Consider the following 16,503-nt stretch of genomic DNA (forward strand, 5'->3'; position numbering starts at 1 on the left):
AATTTGCTGTTAAAGGAAATCTGGGGACAAGGGGTTTGGCCACATCACTCTAATCAGAGCAACATGTGAGTGAGTCCTCCTTTATTTTTAAAAGGGTATTTTAAGAACCAGAGTCAGTATGGGGCAAGGGAAAGGCCTCCCATCTTGGAATTAGAAACCTGAAGCCAGGCTAGTCATGGCCTTGAGCAATTACTCTGTCTAAACTTCATTTTCTGCTACACAGTGAGGACCATTGGACTAATTAGTGCCTGTAAATTGATGTGTTTGGGGTTGGATTCAGTCTGTGCTTGGTTAGTTTTGGACCTCAGCAGGTTTTGTTTTTTATTTTTCATAGTCTTAGGTATACTATTTTAATTGAAGTATAGTTGACTCACAAATTGTCAGCTTCGAATATACAGCAAAGTTATTCAGTTATATATATATGTATAAAAATATATAAGTATATATATTTTCAAATTATTTTCCATTATAGATTACTACAAGACATTGACTATAATTCCCTGTGCTATACTGTACACCCTTGTTGATTAGCTATTTTACGTATAGTAGTTTGTATCTGTTAATCTGATAATCTTCATTTACCCTCCCTCTTCCCAGTCCCCTTACGTAACCATAAGTTTGTTTTCTATGTCTGTGAGTCTGTTTTGCATATAGGTTCATTTGTATTATTTTTTAGATTCCACATATAAGTGATACCATATAATATTTGTCTTTCTCTGTCTGACTTACTTCACTTAGTATGACATTCTCTAGGTCCATCCATGTTGCTGTGAATGGCAATATTTGATTCTTTTTCATGGCTAAGTCATATTCCATTACATTATCTATCTATCTATCTATCATCTATCTATCTATCTATCTATCTATCTATCTATCTATCTATCTATCTCACACCTTCTTAAACCAATTGTTTGTCAATGGGCACTTGGGTTATTTCCATGTCTTGACTATTGTAAATAGTGCTGCTATGAACATTGGGGTGCACATATCTTTTTGAACTAGAGTTTCATCTTTTCCAGATATATGTCCAGGAGTGGGATTGCTGGATCATATGATAACTCTATTTTTAGGTTTTGAAGGAACTTCCATCTGTTTTCTATAGTGGCTGCACCAATTTACATTGCTATAGTGTAGGAGGGTTCCCTTTTCTCCACACCCTCTTTAGTACTTATTATTTGTAGACTTTTTGATGATGGCCATTCTGACATTCTGACCAATGTAAGGTGATACCTCATTGTGGTTTTGATTTTCCTTCCTCTACTAATTAGTGATGTTGAGCATCTTTTCATGTGCCTGTTAGCCATCTGTATGTCTTCTTTGGAAAAATGTCTGTCTAGGTCTTCTGCCCATTTTGTGATTTGGATTGTTTGTTTTCTTGAAATTGAGTTGTATGAGTTGTCTGTATAGTTTGGATATTAAACCCTTGTCAGTTACACCACTGCAAATATCAACGTTCTCTCCCATTCCTTAGGTTGTCTTTTTGTTTTGTTGATAGTTTCCTTTGCTGTGCAAAGGCTTTTAAGTTTGATTAGGTCCCATTTGTTTATTTTTGCTTTTATTTCTTTTGTCTTGGGAGACTGACCTAAGAAAATATTGGTATGATTTACGTCAGAGAATGTTTTACCTATGTTTCTCTTCTAGGAGTTTTATGGTGACATGTCTTATATTTAGGCCTTTAAACTATTTTGAGTTTATTTTTGTATATGGTGTGAGGAAGTATTCCAGTTTCATTGATTTACATGTAGCCTGGATCTCAGCAGTTTTTACAAATGTAATCTGGCTACCTCTAGATGGGGCTTGAGGTCTCCATTTTACTACCGTCCACAACCACTCTCTGTTGTCTTTCACCAGAGTCACTCATTTGTGTTACCTGCCTGGCCTTGAAGGCAGCTGAGTTTCCCTTCCAGTGACAGAACTCTAATGATTCTAAGAAATACAATTCTTCCTGTGATTAGTGGTACCCAATGGGTGATGGTGGGGGAGGGGAGCAATAGCTTTTGATTCTAGAAGGAACAGAGTTTATATATTGATCATAGAAACTCATTCTGCTATATTTTAAGCTATATTAATTTTGTTTCAATTCATTCCTCAAAGATCAGAAATTACGCTTAAAATGTCTCTGAACATAATTGTGTATATTTCCACAACATAAAGGAGAAGGAAGGAATTTTCTCCAATAAGGAGAACATGAGCTGATGTACATATGCCCTCTCCCACAACACATGTGTAGAAGCACTAAAGTCTAAACATTAAGAAAAATGAGTTTTGGGGTAAAAAGTATAATTCTTTCCTTGGGTGCCAGAGATAGAGAAATAAAAACCAATGCCACATGCATCAGCTCATGCAGAGGCAGCCCAAGGGAGCTTTAGATCCAGACATGGGTTTAGGAGTGGAAGACATGGCTTGGGGTCTGTGCAAAGCAGGGATGCTAGATGGAGCCTTCTACATAAGCCTCAAAGAGGAGTCTTTCTGTTCAAAGACGAAGGCACTGCAAGGAGAAATAGAAGCCATAAAAAACAAAAACAAAAACAAAAATCCAGTATGTTTGAAACCAGCATCTTTAAAAAAGAACAGAGCTTTGCTTGCCTTAAACAACCTCCTCTACTACAAGAACACTCAAGCTCTCCCACTTCTCTGAGCCAGTACATGAAGGGATAGATCAATTTTTATAGCCAATAAAGTACATTTTGATCATTCAGATCTTGAGATTTCAGATTCTAAGGTGCTTATCTTAACATCTAACATTTATTGACCACCTGCCTCATGGCAGGCACTGGTGGTCCCTGCCCTCGAAGTCTCTTATGACCACCTTGCCTTGGGAAGTCACATGGTCAGGGCTGTGAGTCCCTAATACCAGCCAGATGCCCAAACTGGTGCTGCCAGGACTGGGCCATGGGAATCTGCCCCATCGTGAGAAAGACTGACCACACTTTCCGCTCCCAGCCCAGGGTGCCTGTGAGGAATGTGTCCAAACGGAAACATTATTATCTTATTTAATGGGAGAATTTTTTTAAAAGATTCTCAGTATCAAAAGCTATTTTGTTGGTGGTAGGGGAAGGGATTTCAGGAAGTATTGTTAGTATAACTGCACTCAATGAGTCTATGTTGGATTAAATTTTAACTCAGTGTTGGTGCTGTCCTATCTCTGCTGAGTTATACCAAGATCTTCTAAGACATTTGGGATAAGAGGAGGCTTGGCAGGAACCAAGGCATTTATAATGGGAAAAACAGAACATTTTCTTTCATGGAAGATAAAACTTCATCACATAGTCTCCGAATCAGATTTTCTGACACATGCCCTTTAATTGTATTCCAGTTCTTTTTTTAAGGAAGGGGTCGGGGGGCAGGGGAGGGTTAAGGGTGAGGGTGAATATACCTCCTTGTTCTATTCTTAGCAAAGACAACCATCCCCTTGGAATCAACAATTTTGGTAATTTGAACTCAGACAAGACCGTCCTCCCTCACAAGGTATGATACATTTAACAATACAATCCTGGAAGTTCACATCTCCAAGGGTTTTTGCTTTGTGAAATCCAGGCAGCCCCTGGATTCCTCCTTTTTCCTGGAAGAAAATAAGGGGGAAAGTGTCTGTCTTAGAGCCTGGAAAGCCCCGAGACTTCTGGGAGTGCATTGCACAGGTATCCAGGAATCCAGGAATCCAGAATGAAGCTGTTTTATTCATTGCAACTGCCTCTGTGACCAGTGCCAACTGTCCCAGTCTACAGGATCTGTGTGGGGAAGGTTAGGGGCTGGGAGGGAAGGGTTGGAGGGTTGAAGTCTATTTCTATGCCTGTCCCAAGGGTTCTTTGTCAAGTAGGGGAAAGAGCTATCTTATTTTTGAGAGTCCTTAGTGATGTGATCATTTCTGTTTTCTGATGTGTGTAAGTTACGTACATCACCATGTATTAATTTCTGAAGGCGGTGCTGTTTTTCTGACCCAGTTAAGACAACTGGACTCCACATCATTCCTGCTAGCCTTTGACACGTGGAAAACACATTATCAACATCTTTTCTGAAGCAGATGAGCGACAGCCTCTGTTCCCCAAACCCAAGACTTGGTCTCTGCTCCATGCTCTAACTCGCTCCTCTTTGTCCGGTCACCATTTGGAATGGCAGTCAGGCCTTGTGAAATGTATTCCTCTCACCAACTCACAAAGCATTAAAACACAAGTTTCCTTTGCTCCTTGGGCCATTTTCAAAGCGGAAATGTTTAAAATAGTCTTTCTACAGAAGTCACCCAAAAGATAGAAAGCAGGAAATTAAATGAATTACCAAGAAAGTCTGCATGTAATTCTAATTTTGTCCTTTCAACTAATGAAGATAATATGCCTCAAATATGACACAACATTATTGAAACAATAAAATAACAGGGAAACACGTTTTTTCCTGTAATTGATTTAGTCTCCAGATTCATATTGTAAATATTCCTTTTTTCTCTCAACACTTGGGGAAAAATGACTTTTTTTTCCTCTTATAAAAAGAAAATTTCTTATAAAAAGAATTTGTACTTTGTTTCTATCACAGGAACAAGCTTTTAAAAAGTTTCTTGTGACCTTATTGAATAGATTCTAAGTATCTTTGAATTTTAGAATAAAATGCACAAAATGGCAAAAACAAAAATCTGTTTTGACCAAATTTATATTGATCCAAATGCTGCTGTTTGATCCAAACACACTGTGCTTTTCAAAGCTACAGGACACTCTCCCCTCCCCCCACCAACACACACACACACACACACACACACACACACACACACACACACACACAATAATAACAAAATCCCAATCCCAACATAGTTCTCAACTGGAAGGGCTTTGATTCGTGGCAAATACAAGCTCACAAAAGAAATAGGGAATGATTAAAACCAGCATCCCAGGGAAAGGTAACTGATAAACTCTGAGACCCCCTGCTCCCAAGTGCAATTTCAGGGGCTGCTGAGGGTACTGCAGGTACCACCATGGGGTCAGAGCTCTTGGACACTGGCATCCTGTCCACATCAGGAGTCCCCATAGCAGTCTCCCTGATGCCTTTCCAAGCAGACCCATTTATTACTTTCTGTTTACAGGCTGAGGGAAGCCCAGCACCAGCCTGCAGCTAGAAAGCACATCCCTACCTCATGGTCAAGGGCTACATGAACACAGAGCGAGGGGTGGTTTTGCTATTACTTAACACACACATTAGGGAGGCTCCTTGAACCCACTGTCCTCCATTCCTGAAGCTCCCCTTGTAAGGAGCTGAACCGGTGTCACCCTCGAATGCCCAACTGGAATTAAACATGACTGGCCTCATTAGGGCATCTTCAGAAAGAGAAGCTAACTTGGTTTTGCCAACTCTCATCACTAGATCTTGATTACAGTTGTTTGCTGGGGTCCACCCAGTCTAGGATTCTTTCCAATAAGGAGATGTTCTTTTAACTCAAGCCTTAAAAACTGAGATAATTGAGACTGATTGCGCCTACCAGTTGGAAGAAGAAATGGGCAGAGTTTTTCTAAATCATTAAAGTAGCTCACGTGGTGGAGTGCTATTAGCAATGAAAAATCATATTTTAGAAGAGCTATTTGTTGGCCTATCAAGATGTCCATGCCATATTATTGAGTACAATATGCAACAGCAAGTTCAGTATGATCCACTCTTATAAAAAGTAAATTACTCACATTCTGCAGCTCAGACCTCTTCTTAACTCCTTCCAGTTTCTAAGCTCTTTGGCTTCCCTCTGACTCTTCTCCTCCTCTCCCAGTTCAGGGGACCTTCATCTAATCTGGGGAGGAAGGCCAGGAGAAACAACTTATTACTGAACACTGTTCTTGCACATTTTTCTTTTTTCTTTTTTTAAGAACTTTTATTGAGATGTAATTGACATACAATAAACTGCATATATTTAAAGTGTACAATTTGATTTTTTTCTTATTAGTAATATATATATGGCAATCTCAATCTCCCAGTTCATTTCCCCCCCAACGCCCCCCGTCCCCCCATGCCCCCCACTTGGTGTCCATATGTTTGTTCTCTACATCTGTGTCTCTATTTCTGCCTTGCAAACCGGTTGATTTGTACCATTTTTCTATATTCTGCATATATGTGTTAATATATGATATTTGCTTTTCCTTTTCTGACTCACTTCACTCTGTATGGCAGTCTCTAGGTCCATCCAGCACATTTTTCATTGATGGTGTAAAAGCACAATTCTCAAGCTGTTAAAAACCATAATTTCCATACATACAGATGGCAAACTCATGCCAAAGTTTTATTAACTCATTAATGAAGAAACCAGCAGCAAAATGAGAGCTAATTCGGAGAAAATTTGAGAAATGGGGATTATAGAGTTAGTGGGGAAAGGAATACTGAAATAAGATTGCTAAATAGATACTAGACAAGTTGATGCTCTGTAGACAAGTTTTGGGGTTAACTTCCCTACCAGCCTCTCCCCCACAAATATATCATCGCCCCTTATCATTTTTCTAAAAGTTAATCTCTTCATTTACAAGAGTTGTAAAATATCTGGGCCACAACCAATGGGTCATTCCCTGGGTGAGTCAGATGACCCTTCACAGAATTTTAGAAAGATCATGCAGCCATTATTGTTGCCTTATTTTCAAGTTTTAGATAGTTTTTCTTGCACAATGACATACACTTTTATGTCCTGGGTCCTTTGGAGCTTAGACTTTGGAAATGTCAAAGCTAAGATACTATTCTTGTTCTCAGCTTTTCTGCCATAATGAGCCTTCCATCCTAGACCTAGGAAAGAACAATCTTAAACCAGTGTGGGGTAAGCTAAGACCCAAACCCAGGAGCTTCCCTGGTGGCACAGTGGTTGGGAATCTGCCTGCCGGTGCAGGGGGCACGGGTTCGATCCCTGGTCCAGGAAAACCCCACATGCCTCGGAGCAGCTAAGCCCAGGAGCCACAACTACTGAGCTTGTGCTCTAGAGCCTGCAAGCCACAGCTACTGAGCCTATGTGCCACAACTACTGAAGCCTGCACACCTAGAGCCCGTGCTCTAGAAGAGAAGCCACTGCAATGAGAAGCCTGTACACTGCAACAAAAAGTAGCCCCTGCTCTCTGCAACTAGAGAAAGCCCGCACACAGCAACGAAGACCCAATGCAGCCAAAAATAAAATAAGTAAATTTTTTAAAAAAGTAAAAAAAAAAAAAAAAAATGAAAATAAAAATAAAGTTAAAAAAAAAAAAAAAAAAAAGAACCCAACCCAAAATGTCAGTATCAGCTTCTTCTGGACCTGGGGTGTTAATGGATTGACAGGCATAATGAATACCACACTCGGGACCAGAATAATGACGGAAGGAAGATAAGAAGAAAACTCGGAAGGAGATAGGAAGAAAACTCTTTGGTTTATTTGGTCAGTTCAAAGGGAAGACCCAAGCACAGGTCTTCGCCAGTAAATGGAGATCCCCCTACAGTGGAGCTTAGGATTGTCAAGCCCGACCTACATATTCAGAGCTTCTGAAAAGCCTATTAGTCCCCATTTCTTAATCATGAACAGTCAGTCAAAGAATACCAGACATCTGAGTAAAGTCTGTAATTCAGAAGATAGAGATGCAAACAAAGAAAAAGCAAGTTGGAGGAAACAGAAGTACACTTTTTAAAAAAGAAACCAATTGTGAGTAATACATTGGAAAGCTAAGAGAAGATACTGTATCCATGAAACAAGAGCAGGACAGGGACTTCCCTGGCAGTCCAGTGATTAAGAACCTGTGCTTCTCCTGTAGAGGGGTGCAGGTTTGATCCCCGGCCGTGGAACTAAGATCCTGTATGCCCCTCCCTCCCTCACACACAAAGAAGCATTCAGGGGAAAAAGTGCCCCTGGAATTAAAAATGTGATAGCAAAATGAAGAAGGGGTGGAAGATAAAGTTGAACCATTTCCCTTAAAAGATAAAGCAAAAATATAGAGAAATAGGAGAAAAGCAGGATTACGCTAAGAAGTCCAAAAGCAGAATAACAGAAATTCCAGGAAGAGAAAACAGAGGAAGCGGAGGGAAGAAATTACCAATGAGAAGACTGAAAACTTTTTCCTCGGAGTGAAGATTGGAGAGAGAGGCGAATACAGGGAGTCACAGCTTACAGGAACAGAGTTCCATGAGTGGAAACCACTGTGGGAATTGGTGCCAGGGTAGGAAAGCCCGCACTATAATTGACGAATTGCTGAGAGCTCAGAGTGGACAAATCTAAGAGTTAAAAACTCCAGGGGGATCCAGTTATAGGGTGGCCTCCACAATTCTGTGAACTTTACCTCCAGGAGATAGACCAGGTTCTCACAGTAAATGTTAGAGGAAACCCCCCTTGTGCTTCCAGCAGCGGAAGGGAAAACACACACACACACACACACACACACACACACACACACACACACCATTTTGAAATACAACAGAGCACTCAGTTCTTTTAAAAAAGATCTGCCCTCAGGAGAAACTAATCAATCAGAGCCTTACCTGCTGGGATATTATCAGAGCCTAACTGACCTGGAGGAAGGGAAATACCCAACTCCAGCCCACTCGCCATTCTCTCTCACCTGAGGGACGCGAAAAAAAACCCTGAGTAACACTTAAAGTTCCCATAGCTCACTAAAAGACTGAGACCTAATCCTAGAACTATAGAATGCTTCCCCTCTTCCCATACCTCATTGCTACATTACTAAAGTCCTATTTACAGCAGTTGGTTTTACCTTGTACATCATGTCCAGCTATCAAAGAAAAATTACAAAGCATATTAAAAGGCAAAACATACAATTTGAAGAGACAGAGCAAGCATCAAAACCAGACATGGCAAGGATGTTGGAATTATCAGACCAGGAACTCAAAACAACTATGATTAATATCCTAAGATCTCCAAAGGATGAAGCAGCCAGTGTGCAAGAACAGATGGACAATACAAGCAGAGAGATGCAAATCCTAAGAAAAAAACAAAAAGAAATGCTAGAGATCAAAAACACCAAAACAAAAATGAAGAATGCTTTTGATAGGCTTATTAGCAGATTAGCAGATGGACATGGCTAAGGAAAGGATCTCAGCTTGAGGATATTTCAATAGAAACCTTCCAAACTGAAAAGTATAGAAAATATTTTGTAGTTTGGGACAATTACAAAAAGTATAACATACACATAATGGAAATACCAGAAAGAGATGAAAGGGAGAGAGGAACAGAAGAAATATTTGAAATAATAATGATTGAGAATTTCACCAGATTAATGTGAGACACCAAACCACAGATTGAGGAAGCTCAGAAAACACCAAGTATCATAAATGAAGAAAAATGCACTGAGGCATATCATTTTCAAACTACAGAAAATCAAAGATAAAGAAAAAAGTCCTGAAAGAAGCTAGAGGGGAAAAATGTCTTATCTATGGAGCAACAAAAGGTAAGAGTTACATCTAACTTCTCCTCAGAAACCACGCAAGCAAGAAGAGAGTAAACTGAAATATTTAAATTATTGAGAGAAAAAACCCCCACCAATCTAGAATTCTGTGCCCAGAGAAATTATCTTTCAAAAGTGAAGGAGAAATACTTATGCAGACAAACAAAATTTGAGGGAATATGTTGCCAGTAGACCTGCCTTGCAAGAAATTTTAAAAGAAATTCTTTACAGAGAAGGAAAATGATATAAATTCAGATCTACATTTAAAAAAAGAAGAGCATTGAAGAAGGAATAAGCGAAGGTAAAATAAAAACTTTTATTTTCTTATTCTTAATTGATCTAGCAGAAAACAGTTTGGGCACCAATGTATTCAATTATGTGTGTTTTTATATATATATCTTATGTGCATATATATATATATATATAATGAATACATAAATGAAATGAATGAGAGCAACACAAGGGACAGGAGAAAGGAATTAGAATTATTTTGTTATTAAAAGGTATTTACACTACCTATGAGGCAGTATAGGGTTTTTTAAAAGTGGACTTGGATTAGTTGTAAATGTATATTGTAAACATTAAGATGACCACTAAAAAAAGTAAAAAAAAAAAAAAAAAAAGAATTATAGCTGATATGCTAAGAAAGGAGAGAAAATGGAATCATATAAAATGCTTAATTAAAATTACAAAAGGCAGGAAAAAATTACAAAAGGCAGAAAAAAAGTGGAAGACAAAAATAAGAACAAAGAACACGGGCAACAAGTAGAAAATAGTAACATATATGGTAGATTTTAATCCAACGATATCAATAATCACTATGAATGTCAATGGTCTAAATGCACCAATTAAAAGACAGGGACAGTCAGAGTGTATCAAACAACAAACACAGCTATATGTTGTATATAAGAAAATCACTTTAAACATAAAGACATATAGATCGAAAGTAAATGAATGGAGAAAAATATAACATGCTAACATTTCAAAACTTCAAAAGAAGGCAGGAGTAGCTCTATTAATTTCAGACAGAGTAGACTTCAAAACAAGAAAAATTATCAGGAATAAAGAAGGGTATTACATAATGACACGGGTCTATTCTCCAAGAAAACATAACAATTTTTAACATGTGTGTGTCTAACAATAAAGCATCAAAATACATGAGGCAAAAACTGATAGAAATGCAAGGAGAAATAGAAGAATCCACAATCATAATTCAAGACTTCAACACTCCTCTAGTAGAAATGGACAAATCCAGAAGACAGAAATTGAGGAAGGATATATTGAACCCAACAACACCATTAATCAATTAGATATAATTTATATCAACAGTCTACTTCATCCAGCAATAGCAGATTAGCATTCTTCTCAAGCTAACACAGAACATTCATCAAAGTTGATTATATTCTGGGCCATAAAATGCACTTTAACAAATTTAAAAGAATAGAAATTATACAATGTCTGCTCCCAGACCACAGTGGAATTAAACTAGAAATCAATAACATAAAGATAATTGGAAAATGCCCAAATGAGTAGAGACTAAATAACACACTCCCTAATGATGCATGGGTCAAAGAAGACATTTCAAGAGAAACTTTAAAATATTTTGAACTCAATGAAAATGAAAACATAGCTTATCAACATTTGTGGGAGACAGCAAAAGTAGTGCTTAGAGGGAAATTTACAGCATTGAATACATATATTAGAAAAGAAGAAAAACCTAACATCGATAATCTAAGTTTACATCTTAGGAAACTAAAAAAAGAAGAGCAAATTAAATCGAAAGTAAGCAGAAAAAAGAAATAATAAGGATTAGAGCCGAAATCAATGAAACTGAAAACAGGAGAAGATCAACAAAACCAAAAGCTAGTTCTTTGGGAAAAATTAGCTTAGAGAAAACCTCACTTGTTTTTCATCTCTCAATAGAGAGAATCAACAAAACCAAAGCTAAGTTCTTTGCGGGGCGGGGGGGGGGGGGGGGGAGCAATAAAATCAATAGGCTCTAGCCAGGCTGAGAAAGAGAATACAAATTACTAATATGTGAAATGAAAGAGGGAAGATCACTACACATCCCACAGACATTAAAAGAATAATAATGGAATATTTGAACTACTCTATGCCCCTAAATTTGATAGCTTAGATGAAATGGACCAATTCCTTGAAAGATACAATCTACCAGAACTCACACAAGAAGACTTACACAATCTGAATAAGCCTATATCTACTAAAGAAATTGCATAATAATTAATGACTTCCAAACCAGAAAGCACCAGACCCAGAAGGTTCACTGGTGGATTCTACCGAACATTTAAGGAAGAAATTATACCAGTTCTCTACAATCTCTTTCAAAAGACAGAAGCAGGGGAATATTTCCTAGTTCAGTCAACGAGGACAGCATTACCCTAATACCAAAACCACACAAACACATTATAAGAAAAGCAAACTACAGACCAACATCTCTCACAAACAAATGCAAAGTCCTCGACAAAATATTAGCAAATCAAATTCAAAAATATATAAGAAGAATTATACACCACAACCAAGTGGGATTTATCCTAGGTATGCAAATCTGGTTCAACATTCAAAAATCAATTAATGTAATCATCACGTCAATAGGCTAAAGAAGAAAAATTATATGATCATATCAATAGATGCAAAAAAATAGCACTTAACAAAATCCAACACCCACTCATGATAAAAACTCCTCAGTAAACTAGGAATAGAGGGGAACCTACTCAACTTGATAGACTACAAAAAAACTACAGGTAACATCATATTTAGTCATGAGAAACTTGAGCTTTCTCACTAAGATCAGGTACAAGGCAAGTGTATACCCTTTCACCACTTCTTTTCAACAGTGCACTGGAAATTCTCACAATGCAATAAGAAAAGAATAAGAAAGTTATACAAATTGTGAAGGAAGAAATAAAACTGTCTTTGTTTGCAGATGACATAGCTGTCTAGGTAGGAAATCTGAAAGAATCAACAACAACAACAAAAACTCCTGGAATTAATAGATACTTACAGCAAGCCAAGTTTATATACAAAAGTTAATTGTTTTCATATATACTTCCAATGAACAAGGGAATTTGAAATTAAAAACACAATACCATTTACATTAGCACTACAAAAATGAAATAGGTATAAATCTAACAAAACATGTAGAAGATTTATGTGAGGAAAAGCACAAAACTCTGATGAATGAAATCAAAGAAGAACTAGATAAATGGAGAGATATTTCATGCTCATTGATAGGAAGAATCAATATGTCAAGATGTTAGTTCTTCCCAACTTAATCTATAGGTTCAATGCAATTCCAATGAAAACCCCAGAAGTTATTTTGTGGATATTGACATACTGAGTCTAAAGTTTATTGTAGAGGCAGAAGACCCAGAATAGCCCACAAACTATTGAAGAAGAACAACAAAATTGGAAGACTGATACTATTAGACTTCAAAACTATACTATAAAGCTACAGTAATCAAGACAATGTGGTATTGGTGAAAAAACAGACAGATTAATAGAACAGAAAAGAGAGCCCAGAAATAGACCCACATAAATATAGTCAAGTGATCTTGACAAAAGGTAATACAATGGAACAAAGGTAATACAGTGGAGCAAAGATGGTCTTTTCAACAAATGGTGTTGAAACAACTGGACATCCACATGCAAAAAAAAAAATCATAGACTTTTAACTCAAAATGATCATAGACCTAAATGTAAAACAAAGCTGTAAAACTTTTAGAAGATAAAATAGGAGAAGACTTGTATGGCCTTGAATTTGGTGATAACTTTTTAGATACAACAATAGGATCTATGAAAGAAATAATTTATAAGCTGGACTTCATTAAAATAGAAAACGTATGCGCTGAAAAAGATAATGCCTAAAGAAGACAAACCACAGAATGGGAGAAAATATTTGCAAAAGACACATCTGATAAAGGACTGTCATTCTAAATATACAAAATTCAACAATAAGAAAGTGAAGAACTCAATTAAAAAATGGACCAAAGACCTAAACAGACATCCCACCAATGAAGATATACAGATGGCAAATAGCATGCGGAAAAGATCCTCCACATCACAGGTCAGCAGGGAAATACAAATTAAGGCAACAATGAGATACAACCACACACCTATTAGAATAGCCCAAAATCTGGAGCACTGACATCGAAATACTGGCAACAAATGAGAGCTCCCGTTGCTCTCTCATTCATTGCTGATGGAGATGAAATTATATAGTCCTTTTGGAGGACAGTTTAGCAGTTTCTCACAAAACTAAACACACTCCTACTATATGATCCAGTAATTACACTCCTTGGTATTTATACAAAGGAGGTGAAAATTATGTCCACACAAAAACCTGCAAACAGATGTTTATAGCACCTTAATTCATTCATAACTGCCTAAACTTGGAAGCAAACAAGATGTCTTTCAGTAGGTGAACGGATAAACAAAGTAATATATCCGGACAGTGGAATATTATTCAGCACTAAAAAGAAATGAGTGCTCAAGCCATGAAAAGAGATGGAGGAAACTAAAATGCATATTAACAAGGGAAAGAAGTCAATCTGAAAATGCCATATTCTCTGTGACTCTAACTATATGATATCCTGGAAAAGGCAAAACCTTGGAAACAGTAAAAGATCAGTGGTTGCCAGAGGTTGGTGGGGGTGGTGGGGAGGGATAAGTAGAGGATTTTATTCCTCTCTGTGAGGACCACAGAGGATTTTTAGGACAGTGAAAATACTCCATATACTATAATGGTATCGATAGGTACATGTCATTATACATTTGTCCAAATGCATAGAATGTACAACACCAAGAGTGAACCCTAAAATAACCTGTGGACTTTGAGTGATTAGGTCGACAGAGGGTTATCAATTGTAACAAATGTTCTACTTTGGTGGGGGATGTTGATAATGGGGGTGGCTATGTGTGTGTGGGGGCAAGGGGAATATGAGAAATCTCTACACCTTCCCCTCAATTTTTCTATGAACCTACAACTGCTGTAAAAAAAAAAAGTCTAAAATAAATTCAAACAATAAAAAAGTGAAAATCACATGTAATTCCCCCTAAGGAATAAAATAATTGCTACTATTTGTACACTCACAATTAAAATGGGAATATGACACGAATGCTTTTTTTGTTACTTGTTTTCTTATTCAACAATGTGTTGTAGCCACAAATGATATAGATCAACGTCTTAATTTTTAATGGTTACATATTATTCTGTATGTGGGGAATATACCATAACCTGTTTTAACTATCTACTAATAGATATATTGCATCTGTGTATGTATATGTGTGTGAGTGTGTGTATATGTGTATGTGTATACTTGCCTAATTATCAAAATAATATAAATTTCTGGAAATGGAATTAGTGAAAGGGAATGCCCATGTACCATTTTGATACAGAATGCCAAATTTCCCACCAAAAAGGCTGTGCTGATGTACACATCCGACACTGTTAATAAGAGAGTTCACTTTCCCAATACTAGGTATTGGAAATCTTTTTCATCTTTGCCAATCTTTTAGGCAAAGAAATGATATCTCATTATTTTTTTTCCTTTCTAAAGATGAGCAGCTCTATCTGCTAATTCTCTCTTTTATTGTTATTTTGTTTTATAAATTATATCTTATTATTTTTAATTGGCATTTTTTTGGTTCCAGAAATGTTGCACATATTTCCATGTGTATATTGGCCATTTGGGTTATCTCTTTAAAAGTCTTCTTGTCTATGTGCTCTGTCATTTTTTTTCTTTTTCTGTAGGGATGTTAGTCTTCTCTCACTGATGTATTAGAACTCTGTAGGTTGGGAATACTGATGCTTTGTCCTGAATAATGCACAATGATCTCATTTAAATATAATTTTCATGAAGTTGGTCTACAACTTTATTTCTTCTCTTGCCACTGGATTTGTTCAATCCCGGAACATTCTCTGCAAGCTCTGTAGAATGCCTGCTGCTTGTTACCCTGGGCACATTTTCTTTCTGTGTATGGCACTTGTTCTATACCTTTAAGTTTGCTTACATTCGTCAAAGATGGGAAGGAATTTATGGACTCAGGCTTTTTGGTGAAAAGAGAACATGTTCCAGTTTTATAACTACCTGGAAAAAAATTCGATTCCTTACCTGCGCTCTAAGCCCTACACTCTAATCACACAGTCAGCCTTCCTAGCATAGCCACCCTCCAACCTGAGCCATCTTGTTAGTGTAAATTTAGCTGTGGTCCAAGGGGCCCACCATGAATAACAGGGACACTTCTATCCCTAGGGAAATTCCAAAAATTTAGAGGTTATCTCCTAGGAACTAGGGAGAAAGACCAGCCATATTTTTTATTATGTAACAATGGTGGTGATGATGGTGATACAGTTTCTAGGGCACCCTACTCTTCCCACTTCAAAAACATCATGCCCTAACCCAGTGAAACTCCTAACTTTTAAGAGAATGCTTAAGAAGTGAGTCTCATGGGAAAACCTGAGGTACAAGTGGGATCTGCATTTCACTTCCTCCTTTGGTAGCGGAGAGATTCACGGCCTCCGCTTCAGGTAAGAGGCTTCCCATTGGTTGATCCTCCCCTCTCTAAAATCTCATCACACTGTTAATTTCCTTTCCTGTGAACACTTCTCTGGTTAACCAGCCCCTGGGCATTTTCCAATGGAAAATGGAGTTGTTGGCTTTCCCTGGCTCCTGTTTATAGTCCAGTGAATTGAAAGATGAATCAACTAATTACCATGTTCCATCCTGATAGAATACAGTTGGAGGACTGAAAGCAGGAGAATGTCAAATAGTCCATTTGGGTCCATTGGGACCAGTAGAGGGAAAGAAAACTGAAAAGGAGAAACATGCAGAGACTGAAACAGCGGAAGACACAACATTTAAATAGGAGCCGTCTTAATGAGACTATGTAACCTCAGAGCCAACAGATGTTAGCAGATGGGATGCACCTGTCCTTTGAGAACCTCACAAAGCAAACTCAAGTACCAGAGCCCAAAATGGAAACAGGAAAACCAAATCCCACTCCCAGATATGTGTTAGCAAATAAAGTCTTGGCTCCCCAAACAACAGGTGTTGCTCAGAGGGGGTGCATCTAACATTCCCCCATACCTCTACAGCTTCTCAGAGGAGCACTCTTC

Source organism: Hippopotamus amphibius, chromosome 1, assembly GCF_030028045.1.
Source record: "Hippopotamus amphibius kiboko isolate mHipAmp2 chromosome 1, mHipAmp2.hap2, whole genome shotgun sequence".
Lineage (NCBI taxonomy): Eukaryota > Metazoa > Chordata > Mammalia > Artiodactyla > Hippopotamidae > Hippopotamus > Hippopotamus amphibius.